This window comes from Leucopleurus acutus, assembly GCF_964270905.1.
Source record: "Leucopleurus acutus genome assembly, chromosome: 11".
Taxonomy (NCBI): domain Eukaryota; kingdom Metazoa; phylum Chordata; class Mammalia; order Artiodactyla; family Delphinidae; genus Leucopleurus; species Leucopleurus acutus.
In genome coordinates, this window is record NC_139152.1 from 52,720,910 (window position 1) to 52,743,815 (window position 22,906).

The 22,906-nt window shown below is 34.7% G+C and overlaps 1 protein-coding gene across 1 annotated transcript in view; it reads left to right on the top strand.

The window, feature by feature from the left end:
- Window positions 1-22,906, top strand: part of LEMD3 (LEM domain containing 3) — a 66,204-nt gene that overhangs the window by 8,432 nt on the left and 34,866 nt on the right. The gene's annotated exons all lie outside the window — the stretch shown is intronic.

Sequence of the window (22,906 nt, forward strand, 5' to 3'; positions counted from 1 at the left end):
AGAAAGTACAAATTTGTACTCACTTGACGATTAGGAATCATGTGGAACTGTTTATCCTTCTATAAGGTTTTAGAATAATTAATTCATTGATATATGAGGAGGGCAGTCTGCTATAATATAATACAAATTATATAATATGTAAAACTATAAGGCATATGATACTATTTCTAATTTTTAAAAGATTTGCATAGTCTCAAAACTGGTGGGGATAGTGATCCTCTGATTTGCATTACCACTTTTTAAAAAAAAAATTTAAAAATTATTTTATTTTTATTTTTTTTGGCCACGTGGTGTTCCCTGACCAGGGATCGAACCCACACCCCCTGCGTTGGAAGCACAGAGTCTTAACCACTGGACCACCAGGAGAGTCCCCTGTTACTACTTTAAAACTTAGGTTTTCCATTGTTCGTTTTCAAGATGTAAAAATCTTTTAGTACATTTGTTCTCCCTTTTTTTGCACCTTTTAAAAAAGCTTTGAATGTATTTTCCCTATGCGTATATTTGTTTCAATGGGAATGAAGCATTCTGTAATTTCAGGGATGTTTTAAAAAATTAGATATTTTTATGATTCCTCAGTAGAGTTATGAAGTTTTAAAATAGCTTCTCCTCGCTCACTAATCATTCTGTATATTTACCTATCTGAAAAATATTTTATATAAATAAAAGGAACCTCAGAGCAAAGAGGTTATAACATCAGTGCAAAGGGATATTTAGATTATAAGAGTATAAAAATGAAGTATACCTTGGACTTCCCTGGTGGCGCAGTGGTTAAGAATCCTCCTGCCAATGCAGGGGACATGGGTTTGAGCCCTGGTCTGGGAAGATCCCACATGCTGCGGAGCAACTAAGCCCGTGTGCCACAACTACTGAGCCTGTGCTCTAGAGCCCACGAGCCACAACTACTGAGCCCACGTGCCGCAACTACTGAAGCCCGCGAGCCTAGAGCCCATGTGCCGCAACAAGAGAAGCCACCACAGTGAGAAGTGTGCGCACTGCAACAAAGAGTAGCCCCGGCTCGCCGCAACCAGAAAAAGCCTGTGCGCAGCAATGAAGATCCGATGCAGCCAAAAATTAAGTAAATAAATAATGAAGTATACCTTAAACTTTTGGAAATCTGTAAAATATATGGTAAGCAAGTAGTAGTAACTTCTTTACGAAAAGCATATTACTAATGGTATATCTTTATTCTAATCCTGTATTAATTTATTATACACTAAAAATTGCTACTATTTAATTTGGGAATCCAGCACAATACTAATTGTAGAAATTATAACATGTATTGTCTCATAACTTTATTTTTTTATTTTCTCATAACTTTATATTTTGGCTTTCATACTCAGAATTTATTTTTAACAGATTTTAAAGTGAACCAGCAGTATATTTGGATTTTGCTGTTTTAATAATGCATGTTTTAACCTGAATCACACAAGTGATAGTTAAAAAAAATACGTAAAATTTGATCTAATTAATATTCTTTATTAGCATCACTGTCAAAAATAATTTTTAAAAAAGAGTTGAACATGCAGGGGCTTCCCTGGTGGCGCAGTGGTTGAGAGTTCGCCTGCCGATGCAGGGGACACAGGTTCGTGCCCTGGTCTGGGAAGATCCCACATGCCGCGGAGAGGCTGGGCCCGTGAGCCATGGCCGCTGGGCCTGCACGTCTGGAGCCTGTGCTCCGCAACAGGAGAGGCCACAACAGTGAGAGGCCCGCATACCGCAAAAAAAAAAAAAAAAAAAAAAAAAGTTAAAATAAGGCTGGGTGCAAAACTGCAAGTTGAGTGATAAGTGATTAAGTATACACCAACAGTTGGTCTCCTGTCCTGAATATACATGAATGGAAGAAAATCCTTTAGGAGCAATGGGCATTTTAACACATAGTACATCAATTTTGTTTTGCAGTTAGAGACCCCTTTTATTTGTGTATATATGTACAAAAGGTATTTGCTGATTGTGGCTAATTCCTGAAAGCACTTTATACTTATAAAGGAAGCTTTTGCTCTGTAGGAATTCACCTAGGTATAATTTTTTTTTAATGTTCATTTATTTTTTTATTTATTTTTTCTTATTAGTCATCCATTTCATACACATCAGTGTATACATCTCAACCTAGGTATAATTTTTTAAACACATATAAAGAGGGTCATTGAAATCAATTAGCAGGAGGAAATCTTAGAATATTTGTTTCTTCCAGTCCCTGGGCTATGGCTTAGAACCTTGGTTAACTTTGGTAATGACTTCTGGGTTTAGAACGACACCTACTACAGTAACAAATGCTTTCTTGCTTGATTTAGTTCTCCTGTTCATTCATCCATTTACTCACTCATAAATTATTTATTGAGTGCCTACTATGTGATACCGGAAGACAAGTATATACTTTTTAGAATTGTAGGAGGGATACTCTTTCCCCAGCACACTGCCTCCCTCCCCCTCCCAGCTCCCCATTCTCTTCTTTTTCCTAAAATGCACTAGCTAGCCTTCAGAACTGAGATTTGGTTACTGTGCAACATTGTTTCAGACTTGTCCATTGTGACTCCAGAAACATGACTTTAAAAATTAGTTTCTGCAAATTTGGGTATGCCCTATGATAAAGTTTACTACAAAAGAAATAGTTTCATTTCTTACAGGATTTTAGAAGTAATTTAAGAGTAAAAAAGGAAGAGACATGAAGAATGAATTTGTCAAAAATGAAAATATTATCAATTTGAAATGTTTATGATTGTGGTTTAAGATGTTCTAGAAATGTTCTTATGCTTATGACAAAAGACTTACTTTGTTTTTTTAATATAAGAAAGTCACCTTTAAATGTCCCTTCTTTTAGATTCTAAAGCCTTAAATGACAAAGGCATTTATTGAGAACTTTCTATGTGTGAGCACCTTTATATTAATTTCCATGAGGGAAACTATTAATATTATCTCCATGAGAAAACTGAAATATAGAGGGAATAGGGTTAGGTGTGACTTGTCTTAAGATCCCACAGCTACTAAGTTTTAAAGCCAGCATTTGAACCCATGATCTGACTAAGGGTCCACAGTCTTAGCCACTGGGAAGCTGTAGATATTCTTATGTATCTTTTCTCACCTACTAACTTTATTTGGGCAGGTAAATCGCTTGTGACCTCTGGGCTTTGGTTTTTGCATCTGTCAAATGAGGGAATAGTAAAATCAGCTCTTCCAGCCAGTGACTTCTGTAGGGAACTGATGTGATAATGTCTATGGAAATGCTTTGGAGAAATTAGAAGTGATGTATAAATATATATTTTTAATGCTGTAAGTTAGAATTTCCCAGCTATAGTAGTTTAATTTAAGCAGCACGTGTTCAGCACTATGACATGTCCTGTCGGTAATGTTAATAAGTAATGGAAGAGTTGGTTAAATTTATAGTTCTTATCAGTATTTTTTTAAACTTTCTCTCAGGTTGTCTGAGCAGATAAAAGGAATCATCTTTTTACATTACCTAGTTAGTGCCTTATCTCTAGGTGCTGAAAAAGAATTTTCTGTCTTTGCAGTTATATTAATGTAATAGATTATGAAGCACAATTTGAAACTAAATTTTAGCCTCCTGGACTGCTAGAAGGTAGACTTGCTGATAGGAAAGACAGAGATGGGATACATTGCTTTAATGCAAAATATAGTAGTGAATTTGAGACAGAAAAACATTTCTTAGGAGTATGGATGAGTCTTCTGTTAACATTATCTGAAGGACAGACAGTACTTGCAGCTGGTAGAGAAGAATGGCCTGTCACGTTGCTGTTCTTCATCCAGTTTGTAAGATACCATGAGTACTGTTATTGGTAAAGTGGGAAGGTGAGGTGTGTCCCCATGAATAGGCAATAGATTGAATGGGGGTAATCAAGAAATTGGGGGGATGAAATAATAAAATGAAGTAGATAAACATTAAAATCATGCTAATTAAATTATAAGGAATTTAAAGTACATTAGGATCTTCAGTCTCCTAGATAAAAGATGTGGTTTCAGACCAGAGCTGTCTAATAGAAATATAAACCACATGTGTAATTTTAGTTTTTCCAGTAGCCATATTAAAATGTAAAAAGAAACAGGTGAAGTTAACTTTAATAATAGATTTTACTTAATCTGGTAATCTAGAATATTATCATTTCAACATAATCAGTTTAAAAATTATTGAGATATTTTACATTCTTTTTTTGTATTAACATTCTATTTTATACCTACAGCCTGTCTCAAATCAGACTAGCTAAATTTCAAGTGCTCAATGGCCACATGCGGCTAGTGGCTACTATATAGGATAGCGCAGCTCTAGACTGCCCTGAGTTATGGAGTTATATTGTTGGTTTAATGAGATCTAACAGCTACTAATTTTTGAATCTTACAATGTGCCTTGCATTGTGTTCTCTATAATATTTTCAGTTAATCTTTATAACAACTCCATGATGCAGATTTTACTCTTCTCATGTTATAAATACAGTGATGTATAAGAGATGTTAATTTGTTTAAGGTCTAAGGTCAAACAGGTAGTCTGTAGGAGAGCAGGGATTTAAAACCAAGTCTGACCCCAAAATTCTTGTCCTTTTCATTGTATTGCACTGTTTTAAAGCATGGCCACTTACCTAAAGCAGGTTGGTGAATGAGATTTAGTTCTTCCACTGCTCAGTTATTTTTGATTCACTGCAGTGACTTTTGATTTAATTAGTCCTTATTTTAAAATATAAATACAGAGCATTTTTAGGTTAAAGTGGAAGAGGTATCCCCTAAATTCTTACTTATATTTCTAATTGGGAATATTCCTTTATATTCTTTTCATCATGTCCTGTTGTAAACTGCTTTGTATAGCTCTTCAAAGTAGAAATGTAGGAGGGAGGGATGACCTTTTGATTCTGGCACATGACTCTTTTGGGAGATAAGGGAAAAGTCGGCTACTATTGAGAAAAATGAAAACAGGATGACTAATAAAACTTTTGTTGTAGTAAAAAAAATTTTAAAGGTTTCAGTACCTCACTTTGAGAAAGATTTTGGGATGATCTTATTCATCATGCTCTTTGAATTATAAAAATTATCTCAGTTCTTTTGCGTGGTGTTATTTTATGATAGATTTATACTTAGCAACATTAATGAATTTGAGTAATTTCTTTGAATTACGTTTAGATTCATAGACAATGTTTGCTTACAAAGACAAGCTGTTTACTTCTAAAAGAAAAAAAATGGACAATCCTTAATTTTTGAATGGTTGTCTTCCAGATCATGTGTAAAATAGTTGTTTGAACTTGGAACATATCTAACTACACTGTTTCTAAGTTCCCAGGCTAGCCCATAGAAGCCTATTTAAAACCATATCCTATTTTAAAAACACTAATTCAAAAAGATACATGCACTCTAATGTTCACAGCAGCATTATTTACAATTGCCAAGATAAGCAACCTAAGTGTCCATCAACAGATAAATGGATAAAGAGGATGTGGCATATATGTATATATACAATGGAATACTACTCAGCCATAAACAGTAATGAAATTTTGACATTTGCAACAACATGAATGGACTTGGAGGGTCCATAGACTTGGAGGGTATTATGCTAAGTGAAATAAGTCAGAGAAAGACAAATACTCTATGATATTACTTATATGTAGATTCTAAAAAACACAACAAACTAGTGAATATAAGAAAAAAGCAGACTCACAGTTATAGTGAACAAACTAATGGTTACCATGGAGAGGAAAGGGAAGAGGGGCAACGTAGAGGTGGAGGATTAAGAGGTACAAACTATTATGTATAAAATAAGCTACAAAAATATATTGTACAACACAGGGAACATAGCCAGTGTTTTATAACTGTAACTGGAGTATAGCCTTTAAAAATTGTGAATCACTGTATTGTACACCTGTAGCTTATATTGTATAGCAACCATACTTCAATTAAAAAAAACATATCCTGTCTTAGTACTAGTATAGTATTGGTGTAAGCTTTAGGTCCTCAGAGTGTGGGTCATGTTCTGTGGGAGTTGGATTAGGAGGAAGCAAGTTTATTTTTGGCTTTTTATGTTTTCTCTTCTTATACTTTTCTGTCTCTTAATTCCTGTTCTTATGCTGGCCTAAGCTTCTTGGCGTTCTACTGTGATCTTGGTTAAACATCTAAGTGCTCAGTACTTCAAATTTTTTCTTTTTTTAAAAAAATTGAGATATAATTGACATATAACATTGTGTTAGTTTAAGGTATACTATGTAATGATTTGATATATGTATGTTTTGTGAAATGATTACCACAATAAGTTTAGTTAACATCTGTCACTATATATAGTTATATTCTTGTAATGAGAACTTTTAAGACCTACTCTCTTAGCAGCTTTCATTTATACAATACAGTATTGTTAAATAGTCACCACACTTTACATTACATCCCCAGGACTTATTCATCTTATAACTGGAAATTTGTACCTTTTGACCACCTTCACCCATTTCACCCACCTCCCTACCCCCAACCTCTGGCTGCCACCAGTCTGCTCTGTTTCTACAAGTTTGTTTTTTTTTTTTAGATTCCACATACAAGTGGGATCGTACAGAATTTGTCTTTCTCTGTCTGACTTATTTCATGTAGTATAATGCTCTATAATAAATAGTAGGTCCACTTACTGGGTGCTTGGCAAGTATAAACATAAATGTTTACACTTAAGCATTTAAATCTTAAGCATTTTTTACATGATTTGATAAATGAAGAATCTGTAATGGAAGATTAGGCTAATCACTCTGTCCAAGGTTATAGATCAGAGAGGGGAGTTGTGGCGTTATGCTGTTGGTTGAACTGTGGCAGTATGATTTGAAAGCTCATCCCGTAACCATCGTTCTATACTGCATTTCTCTCTCGCATTCCCTCTTCCCCTTTTACCAAATTGGAACTCTTTATTTTCTCAGTTCAGATACTTTTAGCTAAATGATAGAGAAATCCATTTGATTGAATTAATTCACAATATTATAGAATTCTGATAATAAAAATGATGTAATTTTATGACAAAATTTGATAATGTGATTATCTTTAGTGAGGATTGAGCCAATATGGAATCAGAACTTAAACCAGCTTCCCTAAGTCATCCTTCATCCTTATATGTATAGTTAGTTGAGTTGCCTACATTTTTCAGTTAGAAATTAGGTCCATAGTGCTCAACTTATGTGCTGAAAACAATTTGGGAACACCACCCATTACAAGGTATTGTCTGAGGACCTAACAAATGATTTGCCCTTCTCATATTGTTCTATTATTTTTCAACTACGTATCAATACTGCTATGATTAGAATACAAAAAAATTATATATTCATCGTAGAATTTTGTCGTATTTTCTTAGTATGTGAATAGTAAAAATACTACTTTGGGGATCTGAACATCTTGATATAAAGAAGTCCTTTTACTTAAAAAGTGAAGAAACACTGCTTAAAGCATGCTATAAGGAAATTGTATATACTGGTTATATTTTAGAATTTGTTTTCAAGACAATCATAGTGAATGTTGGGAAATCAGTTGTAATGTTTAAATGACTGACTGACCAACCTATCAACTGGTAAAAGCCCTTTAATCTTCTCAGAGGTGATTGCACTTTAAATACAAGATCTTTGTTAACCCAACTTCTCTCTCTGATTAGTGAAATTTTTGGCATTTAGTGTAAAATTCAGGTATTACAAGGGTTTTGGCAGGGAGCCTTGCCTTGGGGACTTCCATTTCATCTCTTTCTAACTCACAGATTTTCTGAGAACTCTGTCATTTCTTCCCAGTAGCTCCATGGCAGAGACGAATGAGGAATGGAGTAGTGGTATATTGTGTTATTTTGTAAACTGAGTGCCGTCTATTTTTTAATTTCATGCAAAGATTTGGAAAAGAAAAAAATAGCTAAGATTTATTAATCTCTTTTCTCCCCATATTGGTATGCATAGTCACAAAACATCCCATTTTATGTTAGTTTACTAGATACAGTCTCAGAGAGGGTGACTTGCCTAAGGTCACAAGTCATAAATTTTGGAACAAGTATTCCTTGCTCCAGAGAGTTTTTTTTTTCCATTTTACCCCACTGCCTTTCAGTGTGAAAAGATATTTTTCATTCATCTAAATGACTTAACTTCAGAAGTAAGCATTACTTAGTGGAAATTTTTATTTAAATTTTAAAAATTTAATTTATGTTTTAAAGTTTAAAAATTATACTAGGTTGAAATTAATATATTAAAGTTGTAAATTATATTAATACTGTGTCATTCAAGAAGGAAAAAGGATAATCACCCAATTACTTTGAAAATATTTAGTACCTTTTAAAAAAATTCTGTAATATTTGAGTTAGAAAATTAGAGAAACTAGAGCGATTTAGTGTCCTTGCCTGGATTTTGTTGTAGGCAGAATATCAGTCCAAATACATTAAAAAAAAATAGGAATACAACATTCTGTTGGGTTGATTTAGATTGCTTATTTTATTTTTTTAAGCAAACACTTCCTATCTTCTTTAAAATTCTTTTTTGGTAATAAATTTTGTAATGGATTTTGTAAATCCATGGTGTATGGATTTTGATGTTTAAAAAGCAAGATTAAATAGCCTATAGTAGGGTGTACAATTTGGAAAAAAAAGCAGCTTAAAGTAGTAAATCAAAATTCTGGCAAGTCAGTTTGCTAACTAGAGCAGACATAATATGAATGTAAATAAATATGTTATCTTGTGCTTTAATTTACAAGACTTTTTTTCTACCAGTTTACTACAGGGTTGTTGCCATACTTTTTTTTTTTTTTTTTTGGCTATTTTTGTTAATAAATTCTATTCTGGGGGAAGGAAGAAGGAAGGTTACACTGAATAAATAAAAGTAGATAAAGTCAACATTTTTGCCGTATACAATCATCTTAGAGTTTAAAGGACTTTTAGAAGTCACTTTTAGAAGTCACTAGCTACTTTGTGCAGTGGCGTTTGAGAAAAGATGATGTTTTAGTTGGGCTCTTTTGGTCATAAAGACAGTCTTAAGAAACTAAGGGTTTACTCTGAGGATATATGTGGGCTAGGACTGTAAAGACTTCAGGAAATCAATTCAACTCAAGGGGCTCTGGGTCTGTACTTGTGTGTGTGCCTCTGTCTTGGCACTGTCCTAAATTTTGCATGCAATTATTTCACTTAATTCTTAAAACAATCTTAAGAGCCAGGTATTATTAGCATTCCCTTTAGATGAGGAAACTGAGGTTTAGGAGAAACTTGTCTAAAGTCAGTAAGTAGTAGAACCAAGGTTTGAATACCGATAATCTGACTTCCGGTATGGGATCTTTGTCCCTGTACTATACTCTTTACATGATTCTGTATCATCTCCTGTCTTTGTTTTTTGATTTCCTGTGGAATTATCTTCACCACCCCCCAAAAAAGTCTTACATTCTACTAGACCAGGAGTTCTTAACCTCAGTGGTCCCTGAATCTTAAAGAAGCCATAAATGGCCTCCAGGTGAACAGTAACTCCTTGAAATTTTACGCAAATTTTTGAAAGTGTATTCACTTTTCTGGGGATAGGGTCCATAGATTTATCCATTTCTCAAGGGTCTCTGACCCTCCAAAATAGTGAGAATCACTGCACTGTCAGCTGCTCTGGGGAAGGTAGTATGAGTTTTCATCTTTGTATTCCTTAGCATCTGGTTTTTGATTGTTCAAAAATATTTGTTGAAGAGAATTTAACAAATAAGAGATGGTATGTGGGGAAATAAGCTTAAAATTAGTCATAATATGGGAGTCTTAAGATACCTTGAATGTTTACTAGATGGGTATGAGAGCATCAGTTTTATTTACTTGGTTCAGAAAATTGTTTTGTTACTGACAGGTTCAAATTTCCAGCTCTAGTATATAGTAGTCCTATGAAGTTAGGTTTTTGAAATCAGAGCATAAAGGAAAATTTGTGTGTTCAAAACTGCTGTTGAAAAGTCCCCTAGATTTAGAGGCTGCCATGTGATCTCTCAAGGCCAGTTTCCCCCCCCATCAATGTAAGAATAGACCATTTTAGTACCTGAAGGAGCACTAAGGAACATAGTACATCTTTAAACATTAGAATCATACTCAGTGTTTGAAATATTCTTAGTTATGAGAGCCACATGGAAATTGAGAGCAGCTGAGGGAATGGCAATATCGCATCTCCCATCTCAGGCTTTGTCTAGGGCACATGCCTATTGACTGTAACAGAGTTACAGTTGTGGGGAAGTGCATGCATTTTTTTTTCCCCCTTAAATATTTGTTCACACACATTTATTCCTATTGTCTCTTTCTGCTACAAGTAGAAGTTAGAAGTAGACATTAGGTGAAAATCTGATGATTCCAGCATATGTTGTACTTTCTGTTCATTGTGTTCATGTGGAAGCATGGGTTTTACTCTTAAGGTTTCATATAATATATTTTAACCAACGAAAACGTTTCATTTAGCCTAGTTTACCACGTGTTGTAACTGCTTATATTTGTTTTACCTAATATGTTGTTTTTGTTTTTTTTAACCTAATGATGATAAATTCCTGTATTCCCCAAATGACTTTTCATTTCTGTCTGGTTTCTTCCATAGCTAAAAGTCAAGATGTAACTTTTAAGCTTGTTGCTCATAAAGTCAATGTTCGGGATATATATATATTTTTTCTTTTAGCTCCATATTCAGTTTATATGTTAGTTTTGGTCATACTTTAATCTCTGTTCTTTGTCTATGCATATAATGCCTTTTTCCCTTTTATCAGAGCTATGCTTCTTATCCCTGTTTGATGAATGGAATAAGAACTACTGTCTTTTTTTTTTTTTTTTCATTTCTGTTCACCTTTTCATTGCACTGTAGGTTTTCTCTCTCCAGTTTTCTTATTTGCATAATGTCTCTGCTACACAAAACTAAAGTGGTGGTAGTGTTTATCTCTAGTCATTTAAAATGGTAAACACACACATTGTAATTGAGAATGTTACTAAGTAGAAGACCTCATGAATTTAATTCTATGGGAAATGCATGTTTATTTTATTGTGCTGGAGATGGGTTGCGTGGTGTATCACAGATCCCTTTTGGATCTCTAAATTCTCCTTTACCAATATCCTTTCAGAACAGCTCTCTTTATAACAGTTTCTTTTGTATTCTTGGCAATGTAAACCTTGAGGAAGTGTTATAGCCAGTCTCTAGTGTATAACAGTTAATGTTTAAAATCTCTTAATGCAGTGAGCTGTCACCATGTTTAATAAATTGCAGTATTGCATTAGCATAAATTCCTTTGGGTGCCAAGATATCTGTTGCACAGATGCTTGCTATTATTTATAGGTTTGTTTCTAACCTTTGTGGGTTGACTTACTTTTATATTCATTTGTCACCATGCAGTAGCATAATTCTTTAACTGACATATATGCAAAATAGTTTTCAAGAAGAAACTATGAAAGTACTGAAAAAGCAGATTACTCAAACTTTTGGACCTTGGGCAGTATAAAGCTCCCATAATTTAAGTAGACATATTGCTTTGTCTTTATTTGAATGTGTTCTTATACTGCCTTTCCTCCTAATATTGGGTAAACTGCAGGAGTGTCTTTAGCTGATGAAATTAGATGGAGGCAGCAGCCTAATCATTTCCCTCTGGTTTTGAGCCGATGAGACTAAGGGTGTGTGTGTATGTATGTTTGTTGACGTGGGGAGAAATTATTATCTTTATAGTTTATTTTAGAGTAAGCTGTTGATATTTTCTTAAAGTCTAAGTCTTCTTTTGGATTAAACATTTTTTGAATGGGAACTTCACTTTTATTTGCTAGTCAGATTCAGGAATCAGTAATTCTATCAGATATTCTTTGAGTTATGGATGCTCTACTAAGATATCAGAATTAATTTTTAGAAGGAATAGACTGACTCATTAAAGTCTTTTAAATGTGATATTTTGATTTGCTAGTGATCTAATTTGCTAATTTATTGGATTGGCCAAAAAGTTCCTTCAGGTTTTTTATTTAAATATCTTTATTGGAGTATAATTGTTTTACAATGTTGTGTTAGTTTCTGCTGTACAGCAAAGTGAATCAGCTATATGTAGACATATATCCCCATATCACCTCCCTCATGAGCCTCCCTCCCACCCTCCCTATTCCACTTCTCTAGGTCGTCACAAAGCATCGGGCTGATCTCCCTGTGCTATGCAGCAACTTCCCACTGGCTATCTATTTTACGTTTGGTAGTGTCAGTGCTACTCTTTCACTTCATCTCACCTTCCCCTTCCCCACCTGTGTCCTCAAGTCCATTGTCTACATCTGAGTCTTTATTCCTGCCTTGACACTAGGTTAATCAGTACCGTTTTTTTTTTAGATTCCATATATGTGCGTTAGCATACGGTATTTGTTTCTCTCTTTCTGACCTACTTCACTCTGTATGACAGACCCTAGGTCCATCCTCCTCATTACAAATAACTCAATTTCGTTCCTTTTTATGGCTGAGTAGTATTCCTTTGTATATATGTGCCACATCTTCTTTATCCATTTATCTGTCAGTGGACATTTAGGTTGCTTCCATGTCCTGGTTATTGTAAATAGTGCTGCAATGAACATTGTGGCACATGTATCCTTTTTGAATTATGGTTTTCTAAGGGTATATGCCCAGTAGTGGGATTGCTGGGTCATATGGTAGATCTATTTTTAGTTTCTTAAGGAACCTCCATACTGTTCTCCATAGTGGCTGTATCAATTGACATTCCACCAACAGTGCAGGAGGGTTCCCTTTTCTTCACACCCTCTCCAACATCTATTGTTTCTAGGTTTTTTGATGATGGCCCTTCTGACTGGTGTGAAGTGATACCTCATTGTAGTTTTGATTTGCATTTCTCTAATGATTAGTGATATTGAGCATCTTTTCATGTGTTTGTGGGCAATCTGTATGTCTTCTTTGGAGAAGTGTCTATTTAGGTCTTCTGCCCATTTTTGGATTAGGTTGTTTGTTCTTTTGATATTGAGCTGCATGAGCTGCTTGTATATTTTGGAGATTAATCCTTTGTCAGTTGCTTCGTTTGCAAATATTTTCTCCCATTCTGAGGGTTGTCTTTTCGTCTTGTTTAGGGGTTCCTTTGCTGTGCAAAAGCTTTGAAGTTTCATTAGGTCCCATTTGTTTATTTTTGATTTTATTTCCATTACTCTAGGAGGTGGGTCCAAAAGAATCTTGCTGTGATTTATGTCATAGAGTGTTCTGCCTGTGTTTTCCTCTGAGAGTTTTATAGTGTCCGGCCTTACATTGAGGTCTTTAATCCATTTTGAGTTTGTTCCTCCAGTTTTTAAGTGGAAATAAGAGACACATTTTTCATTTTCACTAAGAACTTTATTGAACAATGTATTCACCCTTTTGTTGCACTACCTTCTGCCATTTTTCAGGCATCTTCATAGTTCCATCTTCCCAAAACTTTTTATCTTCTTGAGCAAAGAACTGTTCCAGGTGCCTTTTACAGTCTTCTGGGGAATTGAAATATTTTCCATTAAGAGAATTTTGTAAAGACTGAAATAAATGGAAATCCGAAGGTGCAATGTCTGGTGAATAGGCGGATGAATCAGAACTTCCCAGCCAAGCTGTATCAGTTTTGTCTGGTCATCAAAGAAACATGTGGTCTTGCATTATCCTGATGGAAGATTATGCATTTTCTGTTGACTAATTCTTGCTGCTTTTCATCGAGTTGGTCCAACTGGGAGCAGTACTTGTTAGAATTAATCGTTTGATTTTTCTGGAAGGAGCTCATAATAGAGGATTCCCTTCCAATCCCACCATATACACAACATCACCTTCTTTGGATGAAGACCGGCCTTTGGTGTGGTTGGTGGTGGTTCATTTCACCTCCCCACGATGTCTAACGTTCCACATTATTGTACAGTATCCACGTTTCATCGCCCACCACAATTTGTTTTAAAAATAGAATGAATGTTTTCATTACTTAGTAGAGAATTGCATGCGGAAATTCGGTCAAGAAGGTTTTTTTCATTTAACTTATGTGGAACCCAAACATCAAAGAGATTAACGTAACCAAGCTGGTGCAAATGATTTTCAGCGCTTGATTTGGATATTTTGAGTACGTGGGCTATCTCCCGCGTGGTGTAACATTGACTGTTTTCAGTTAATGTCTCGATTTGATCACTGTCAACTTCAACTGGTCTATCCGACCGTGGAGCATCGTCCAGCGAGAAACCTCCAGCTCAGAACTTTGCAAACTACTTTTGCCACGTTCGATCAGACACAGCACCTTCTCCATATACTGCACAAATCTTTTTTTTTGCGTTTCAGTTGCGTTTTTACCTTTCTTGAAATAATAAAGCATAATATGCAGGAAATGTTGCTTTTTTTCTTCCATCTTCAATATTAAAAAAATGGCTACACAAAAATTCACCAATTTTGATAAGTTTCTTTTTAAATGCACGCTGATATGACAGCTGTCACAATGCAATCTGACAAAATTGTTTCGAATGAAGTTAAAGACAACTAAGCGCCGCTAGAGCCATCGTATGGGAAAACTGAACGAACCTTTTGGCCAACCCGATAGTATTAATTTTATTTTAGGTAAATGAAGCCAGTCTTGTAAAATCATTGGTAGATGAATTATCTCCAACTCAGTAGGTTAAGTGTGTTAGAAAATAATCGTGAATGTTTGTCAAACATTTACTTTTTAAAAATTACTAGACACAGGCTCCTACATTTTGGCTACTTCCCTATCTGCCAACTTTATGACACTATTTTAGTAAAAAAGATAAATTCATATTTGTAAATGTAAATTATATGAATTTTTAAAACTAAGACTATAATAGCCAGGTCTTTCTAAAACAAAACAAAAAAACCGTTATGTTACAGTAACTCTTCTAAGTTTTTTGCAAAAGAAGAGGAAATTTTCTTTTTCAGTTTTCAATTTGTTAAGAATTTAGACTGATTTGTAAGGAAGAAAAATTTTTTTCTTGTACAGTAAGCTGCAGCTTTTAAAATTGGGGTTTAACCTACTGTATCTAGGAATTGAAGTGACCTTTTACCAGTTCTCTGATACGATTTTAGCACCATCAATGAATATTTATCGTTTCGTTTTTTTATACTTTTCCTCCCCTACCATTTTATTATGAAACATTTCAAACAGAAAATTGAAAGAATTGTGCTGTGAACACTCATACCCACACCTAGTCTACAGTTTACACACTTCCTATATTCACTTTATTATATGTCTTATCACTCCATCCACCGTTCTGTTTTTTTAAAAAATATATTTGAGTAAATTGAAGATATTAGGATATTCCACCCTTACATACTTCGTGTATATTATTAACTAGAGTGAGGTGTTTTTTTCTTTTTAGGTAAGATTTGCATGTAGTCAAATGCACAAATCTTTAATGTACCATCAGATGATTTTGACAAACGCTTCCAGCTGTGTAACTTAAATCCCTACAGATATAGAACATTACCATCACCTCTGTAAGTTTCCTCCTGCCCAGTCAATACTCCATCACTGTTTTGATTTTTTCACCATAGATTTTCTTTCCCTGTTTTAAAACTTCATATAAATGGATTCATAGAATACTCTTTTGTGAGGCTTTTTTCTCTCAGCATGACATTTTTGAGATATATTAATGTTGCATTTTCTAGTACATTCCATTTTATTACTCTTGGTTTATTTTTAAGGCTCAGATCTATTTTACACAGAAATTATTTATCCCCTTCTGAATTCTTAAAGCACTCTATTCTAAACTCTAAGGTATTGATTATATTATAGCTATTTTTATTATATATATTATAGCCATGTATATATAGCTGTTATAGCTACTCATTTATCTCCACTACTCCGTATGCAGCATGTTCTCAGAACATGGTGTATAGAATATGCTCCATTAATACTTGTTGAACATTCTATGGTTATAAGTCTTTCTTACAGCTTTTGTTACAGAGATCCCAAACTTGGGGTACAATTTTAATGTGAAATTAGTGCTTGAATGAAGATTAAATAAAAATTTCAGTTACATCTGTTACCAGTTTTTTCCAAGGAAGTCTTCATTTCTATGGTGAACAAATATGAGATTTTCAAATGACCACAAGGTTGAAAGAGACCATAATGTTCCTTATCATATAGGGATGAAGAATAAGAACCAATCAAATAATAAGGCTATTGCCAATTTAATTATGAGTTTTGACCTTTTATTTCCTTGGATACATTCTTTCAGTTTTCACTATATTCTTAGTACTTTGATAACCACATTTAAAGCCCTTTTTATTTTTATTTTATAAAATCACTCTGTATATTCTGTTATTCTTTAAGAAAACTTATTTGGAAGCAGCACAGGATTGTTGCCTCTCAAAAGAGCGCCAGTGAAAAGTTGGGAGTCCTATAGGATGAGAAGTAAAGAAGTATTTGCATTTTTGCCCTCCTTTCCTTCTCTTTCAACCGATTATCCCCATCTAGGTCTGTACCTCTGTAAATCCAGATAGATAAGTGAGGTAAACATGGAAAGGTTATTTATGAGTAGAACAAGGTGGTATAAGAGTTTACCTTAGGCAAGCTTTATAGTAGACAGTTCTTGTCCATATAATTTTGTCTATTTTGATTGCTGATTTAATCTCAATATTCACAGTAGTTTACTAATAAGTACACTTCAAGTGAACTGTTCCTGTGCTTTAGAATGACCACATATTTGGCAGAGCCGTGAAACAATAGGTGAACTTTCAGAGAACAAATGGGCAGTGTGCTGTGTTGCAAAAGAATGTACTGCCTTGTTCACCCTGTCCATATTTAGATCAGTCTGGCTGGCAGTGAAATGCAGAAGTGTTGGCCATACAGGTGCAGTGTTCTGCAGCTGTTGGAAACATTTGCCCTCCCCCTCACCCCCCACTTCTTCACATATAATTATGCTCTGTTTAAACCATTAATGCTAGAAGATGGGATTTGAGAATTTGAATGTCTGTTTACAAAAAGGTACAACTAAGAGAGATAATTGGTCATTTAGGCAACTGAATTTAATTGCCTAAATGACTTGAAGTTTCCAAAGACTAAAACCTAGCCTTAAGGCCATAGACTTTTAGAATTATAAGAGACTGCCTTTGAAAGAACATGTCTGCAGAGTTACTGCCCTCCAGACTGAACCTCTTGAGTTCAGGGCTTATATATTTTCATTTTTTAATATCCTGCAACCAGCATAACGCCTGACACCTAGTAGGCAACTTGATATATGTTTGTATCTTACATTAGCAGATGAAGCCAAAATATTGTTTAGATGTGGTATGGTACTAAATTAGAAAATTATGATTTTTTCTTTAAGCTGATGCCTTGTGGTAAGTTTTATAGCAGTCTTGAGAACAAAGTGCCATGGCAGCAGAGAGAAGGGCAGTGATTAATGCTGCCCGTGGTGGTCATCAGACAGTTTATGTTTTGATAGGTCATGGAAAATCTTTTCTAGACTACAATTAGAGAACTTGGTTTTGAAGAGTTTTCCTCATCTAAGAGACATCAGTGTATTTTCCCAAAAGCAGTGTCTTTTCCTCCTTATCCTGATTTTGCGCATTTTTCATGCATTACATCATAAGGAGATTAAAGTTTAATGATTCCAAATCTGAAAGTTCTGGAGAAGAATGTTTTCCGTAAACCTAATAGAATAAATATTTTCTTTTCTGTAGTTTTTTCTATAATGAAAAGAATGTAGGCTTTGGAGTCAGACATAGGTTTGAATCCCATCTTTTTGAATCCCAGCTCTTTAAACTGCATTTACCTGAAGGATCATGCATCAGTTTCTCTGTCCATAAAAATAGGGGTAATACCTGCTGTAAAATAGTGGTGTAAGGATGAAATGAGCTACCTCCTAAAAGTGTGGCATCAGTATTCCTGGAACATATCAAGAGCTCAAGAAATATTATTTCCTTTTTATTCAAAGGAGAATCTTGTAGAGTAAGCAGGATTATAGTACCCCTCTGGTATTGGTGAAGCTGTTATTCTAGGAGACTGCATGGTGCCTTCAAGCATCTATTCTTTCGGCATATATTTAGCACCCAGTATCTGCAAAGCAGGTAGAGATTTTGCAGTCTTGTTGGCGGAGGAAACAGCAACAAATAGTTAAGGTAGTGGGATACTGAGAGTAAATACATGGAGGTTCTGAGAAGAGGAAGGTCCTGATAAGCTGCAGTGGTTAGGCATCCTTCATGACTGCAGGAGAGCTGCAAACTGGACCTTAAAGACAGAATGAAGGAGAAGGAAAAACATTCAGGCTTGAACAAGATCAGAAAGATCAAAAGCTCAGAGCCTTTCTGGCAGAAGTTTTTTTCCAGCTTTATTGAGATATAATTGACATATAACATTGTGTAAGTTTAAGATGTACAGCATGTTGATTTGGTAAATTTATATCCTGCAAAATGATTACCACCATAGCATTAGCTACCACCTCCATCCTGTCATATAATTATCATTTCTTTTTTGTGGTGAGAACATCTAAGAAATACTCTTTAAGCAACTTGAAAGTTTATAATACAATATTATTAGCTATAATCACCATGCTGTACATTAAATCCCCAGAATTTGTTAATCTTACAACTGGAAGTTTGTACCCTTTGACCAGTATTTCCCCATTACCTCCACTGCCCAGCCCCTGGTAACCACCACTCTACTCTCTGTTTCTCTGAGTTTGGTTTTTTAGATTCCACATATAAGTGATATCATACCGTATTTGTCTTTCTCTGTCTGAATTATTTCACTTAGCACAATGCCCTTAAGGTCCATCCATGTTATTGCCAATGGCAGGATTTCCTTCTGTCTCGTGGCTGAATTGTATATATGTACTGCATCATCTTTATCCATTCACCCATCGACAGTTAGGTTGTTCCCATATCTTGGCTGTTGTAAATAACGCTGCGATGAATATGGGGATACAGATCTCTCTTTGAGATCCTGTTTTCATTTCCTTTGGATGTGTACCCAGAAGTGGGATTTTACTGGATCATATGGTAGTTCTATTTTTAATTTTTTGAGGAACTTCTATACTGTTTTCCATAGTGACTGTACCAATTTACATTCCCACCAACAGTGTACAAGGGTTCCCTTTTCTCCCCACCCTCACCAAACTTGTTATCTCGTCTTTTTGAGGATAGCCATTTTAACAAGTATGAGGTGATAATTCACTGTGGTTTTGATTTCCAATTCCCTAATGATTAGTGATGTTGAGCACCTTTTCACGTACCTGTTGGCCAGGTATGTCTTCTTTAGAAAAATGTCTATTCAGTTCTTTCTGACAGAATATTTTTATATGACTGGTAATAGTTTCAAGTATTCAGAACAGAAAAATGTTGAGGCTGTCTGTAGTTGGCTGTGCTGATGTAGAGAAAGCAGGACGAAAGTACCCTGAATGTACTATTTCCTCAGTTTTCAAGCAGATCATTCTTATCTAAATGTTTAGGACTCTTAAACTTAATCCCGAGAGGGGCCTGTCACTTATTACATGTGTCTTTCTTTTAAAGCATAAGCCGGATAACATGTTTCCAATTCTCTGAGGTTTCTTGCTCAGAGTAATATATAAAAAGTCTTCAAGGTTCTACATTATCTTACCTACCAACTCCCTTAATTTTACCAGTTTGACTTCATTTCTTGCTACTTGCCCTCTCATCCACACTGCTCTATTTCCAGGAGTAGTATGGCAGGCATGCTGCCACTTCACAGCCCGTACACTTCCTGTTCTTTCTGTCTATAAATCTCTTCCTTCACAGTCCACGGCTTGTTCCCTCAGCTCTCTCAGGTTTCTATTCAAACGCAATCTGAGAAAAGGGGAGAAAAGGGAACCCTTGTACACTGTTGGTGGGAATGTAAATTGGTACAGTCACTATGGAAAACAGTATAGAAGTTCCCTCACATGTCAAGCACCATTCCTGCTGTTTTATTTCCAAAGCACTTAGAACCATTTGACGTACTATATATTTTAAAAGTGTATTTGCTCATTGTCTCTTCTAACGCCTCTAAAATATAAGCTCCTTGAGGGCAGAGATATTATTTATTTTATTCACAGCCACATTTCTAGTGCCTAGCACAAACTATTCAATAAATACTTATTAAATGAATAAACTTTATCTTTCTTTCTGAGTTGTAAAAGAACTGTGGTCATCACAGACTTTTCTTCCCTTTATTGCCACTGAGTGACCAAAATGGGGCCTTCCTGAGGAGGACATCAGTTCATTTGGTCAACATTAAACATACTTTGCGAATACAGGCATACCTCGGAGATATTACAGGTTTGGTTCCTGACACTGTAATAAAACGAATATTGCAATAAAGGGAGTCACAAGAGTTTTTTGGTTTCCCAGTGCCTGTAAAAGTTATGCTTACACTATACTGTCCATTAAGCGTACAATAGCATTATGTCTAAAAAAACAGTGTACCTACATTTATAATATACTTCATTTTTTCCCTTTTTATCTGGGAATTCATAATGGTTGACAATTTGATCTCAGCCTAAGAGAATGGAAAAGAGTTTACACTTGATAGAAAGGATCAGTAAAACTAGTAACTTTTTTTTGCAATTTATGTGAGAGAAAGAGGCTTAGAGAAGGAGAGGAAACAATGTGTCTTGAAAGTAAGTAGGAAACGATCACAAGATTAGAATTAGTTGCTTGAAGCAAAATGTGATGAGAAATCATTGGACGATTTTGAGGGGTCTAGTAGTATAATTAAAGAAATATTTTTAGGACTTTGATTTTTACAATTATTAGGATAGTCCGAAGAAGAGAAGTCAAAATTTAAGGACATTTATAAAAAAAAGTTTGGTATATTTGAGGTTTGAAATAATCTGAACAAGAAAAATGAAGGAGAAATGGCCACACCAGGAGAATTTGAGAAAAAGCAGTAATGAGAAGCTATTCGGGGTGTAGGGGTTATAGAAGGACAATAAGTTTGAAATACCAACTTGGCATTATCATTGCTTTAGGATAAGAGATAAGAACTATAATTTACTCTCAGTTTCCATTTTTTAGAGGCTAAAAAATCAGGTGGCATTTGCTGTAGATGTTTTTGGAATATGGTTTCTTCTCTACAGTTGCCTAGTTAGCAGGGGGAGGGAGGAATGTTTTCACTAGGGGTAACAATATTTGTTGTATCCATTAGAAATTGTAGGTAATGTGGATGAGATAAAAAGTACTGATGTAGTTTTAGAAATACTGAAATGATTTAGGGGAATAAAAGTTAGATGCATAAAAATGCTTTTGTTTGCTAAAATTGCTGTTTTTAGATGGAGTTTCCTTTTTAAACTTAACCTCAAGACTACATTTACTTTTGTTAATTTAATAGGTCCATCTGTTAATTTAATAGGTGACAGTTGTCACAGGAAGTTGGGGAACATTTTTTTATCAGTAGGTATGTATATTGTTGGCTTTCAGATATGTTATGCTCTCGGGTATCTAAGCCTATTAGACAAGAGACAGAAACTTAGAAAGATACAAATGGCAGAGCAACGTTTTTCAACAGAATTACTGTTCTGCTCTTTGGCTTTCCCTTTGTTATCCTATTCCTCTCCCTTTCCAGTTGCTCAGAACGTACCCTTCTCCAGCTTCCTGCAGAGTTTAACACTTTTGCTTCAGTGTTAACACGTAGAGTAGAATAAAGAAGGACAGATTTAGCCTAGACAGCTCAAATAGTACTTTTCAAACACTGACTGTATGTTCAGTACTATGCTTGGCTCCAAGCATACAAACCTGAATACACGTGATCCCTTGTCATGAGAAACTCATAGTAGAGCAGTCTAGTGGCAGAGCATCCACAATCTACAGTAATACTTTCATAGAGATACTTGAAGAGCTAGTTTTCCATTTAATAATTTTAATAGAAACAAATTTGTAAGCAGTCAAAAAATGGTCCTCTCATGGCCTTTCTTCATAGATATTAAAACCTGTTTTTAGAATTGCATGCTTTAATATTTTTTAGAATTACTCTTATAGAGGGCAAATGAAATACTCATTGTTTAGTATTGTTTGGCCAATTTATTTTAAGTAGATTGACAAAAGCATTTTTGGTAGTATATTGAACTAAATATGGCTTTATTTTAAATTGTTCAAATTTTACATTAATTAAAATTAGTGTTATTAAAAAGTATCTTTTTAGTCTAAGCATGTTCTGATTCTTAACATTTTATTTAATCTTTAAGCTATATTCCTCTTCCTAGTCCCCTACTGAGTACTTCTGATCTTCTGTTTTTCAAAATTTTTTCTTTCTCAGCATGAAAACCCTATTGCTTTATAGAAAAATGATGTCTGAAAATGCATTACCAAATCCCTTTAGATGATAGAAGAATACATTTTTGCCTTGTTTTTTATTGTACCTTTTAACTTAAACTGGTCTCACACATGAACTTTCTTAGAATCAGGCAGTTCCTGGTTCCTATGGGACTTCCTGTTTTCTCAAATAAAAATAGAAAAGCACCTCAGAAAGGAAACCTGGTCAGTGTGAACTACTTTGTAGGCTCAGTTAGTCCTAGTTGTGACCTGGCTTATAGAGATCCAGGTATCTGAAAGCTTTGAATATTTTTGCATGCAATTTTAAAATAGAGGAAAAGGAGGAGATTCTAAATAATAACCAGAGAGATGCTACATAATCAGCCATGAACTTGTTTGTATCTTTTGGGGGAGGGTGGATGTATGGAGGTTGGATGGAAAGTGGTAAATCCTTTCTTTATAATATTTATTAGAAGTAAGAAGTTGTTTAATACTGATACTTTATTCTTAGCCACTTTGATGTGTATATTTGTTTCATGCCACTTTTCCAGATGTTAGCAAGGACTAGGAAGTTTTGTTTTTTAATCATTGGAAGTAAGAATTCTAAATGAATTATTCAGTTTTAAAGCATCTTGTAGATTTCCTCAAGTAGTAACTGCCTTTAGTCTATATTTTGAAGAGAAACCAAGTTAAGGTGAAGAAATGATAGTCATTAATAGTAACGATAATAGGTAACATATATTAAGTGTTTGACACTATGCCAAGCATTTTAT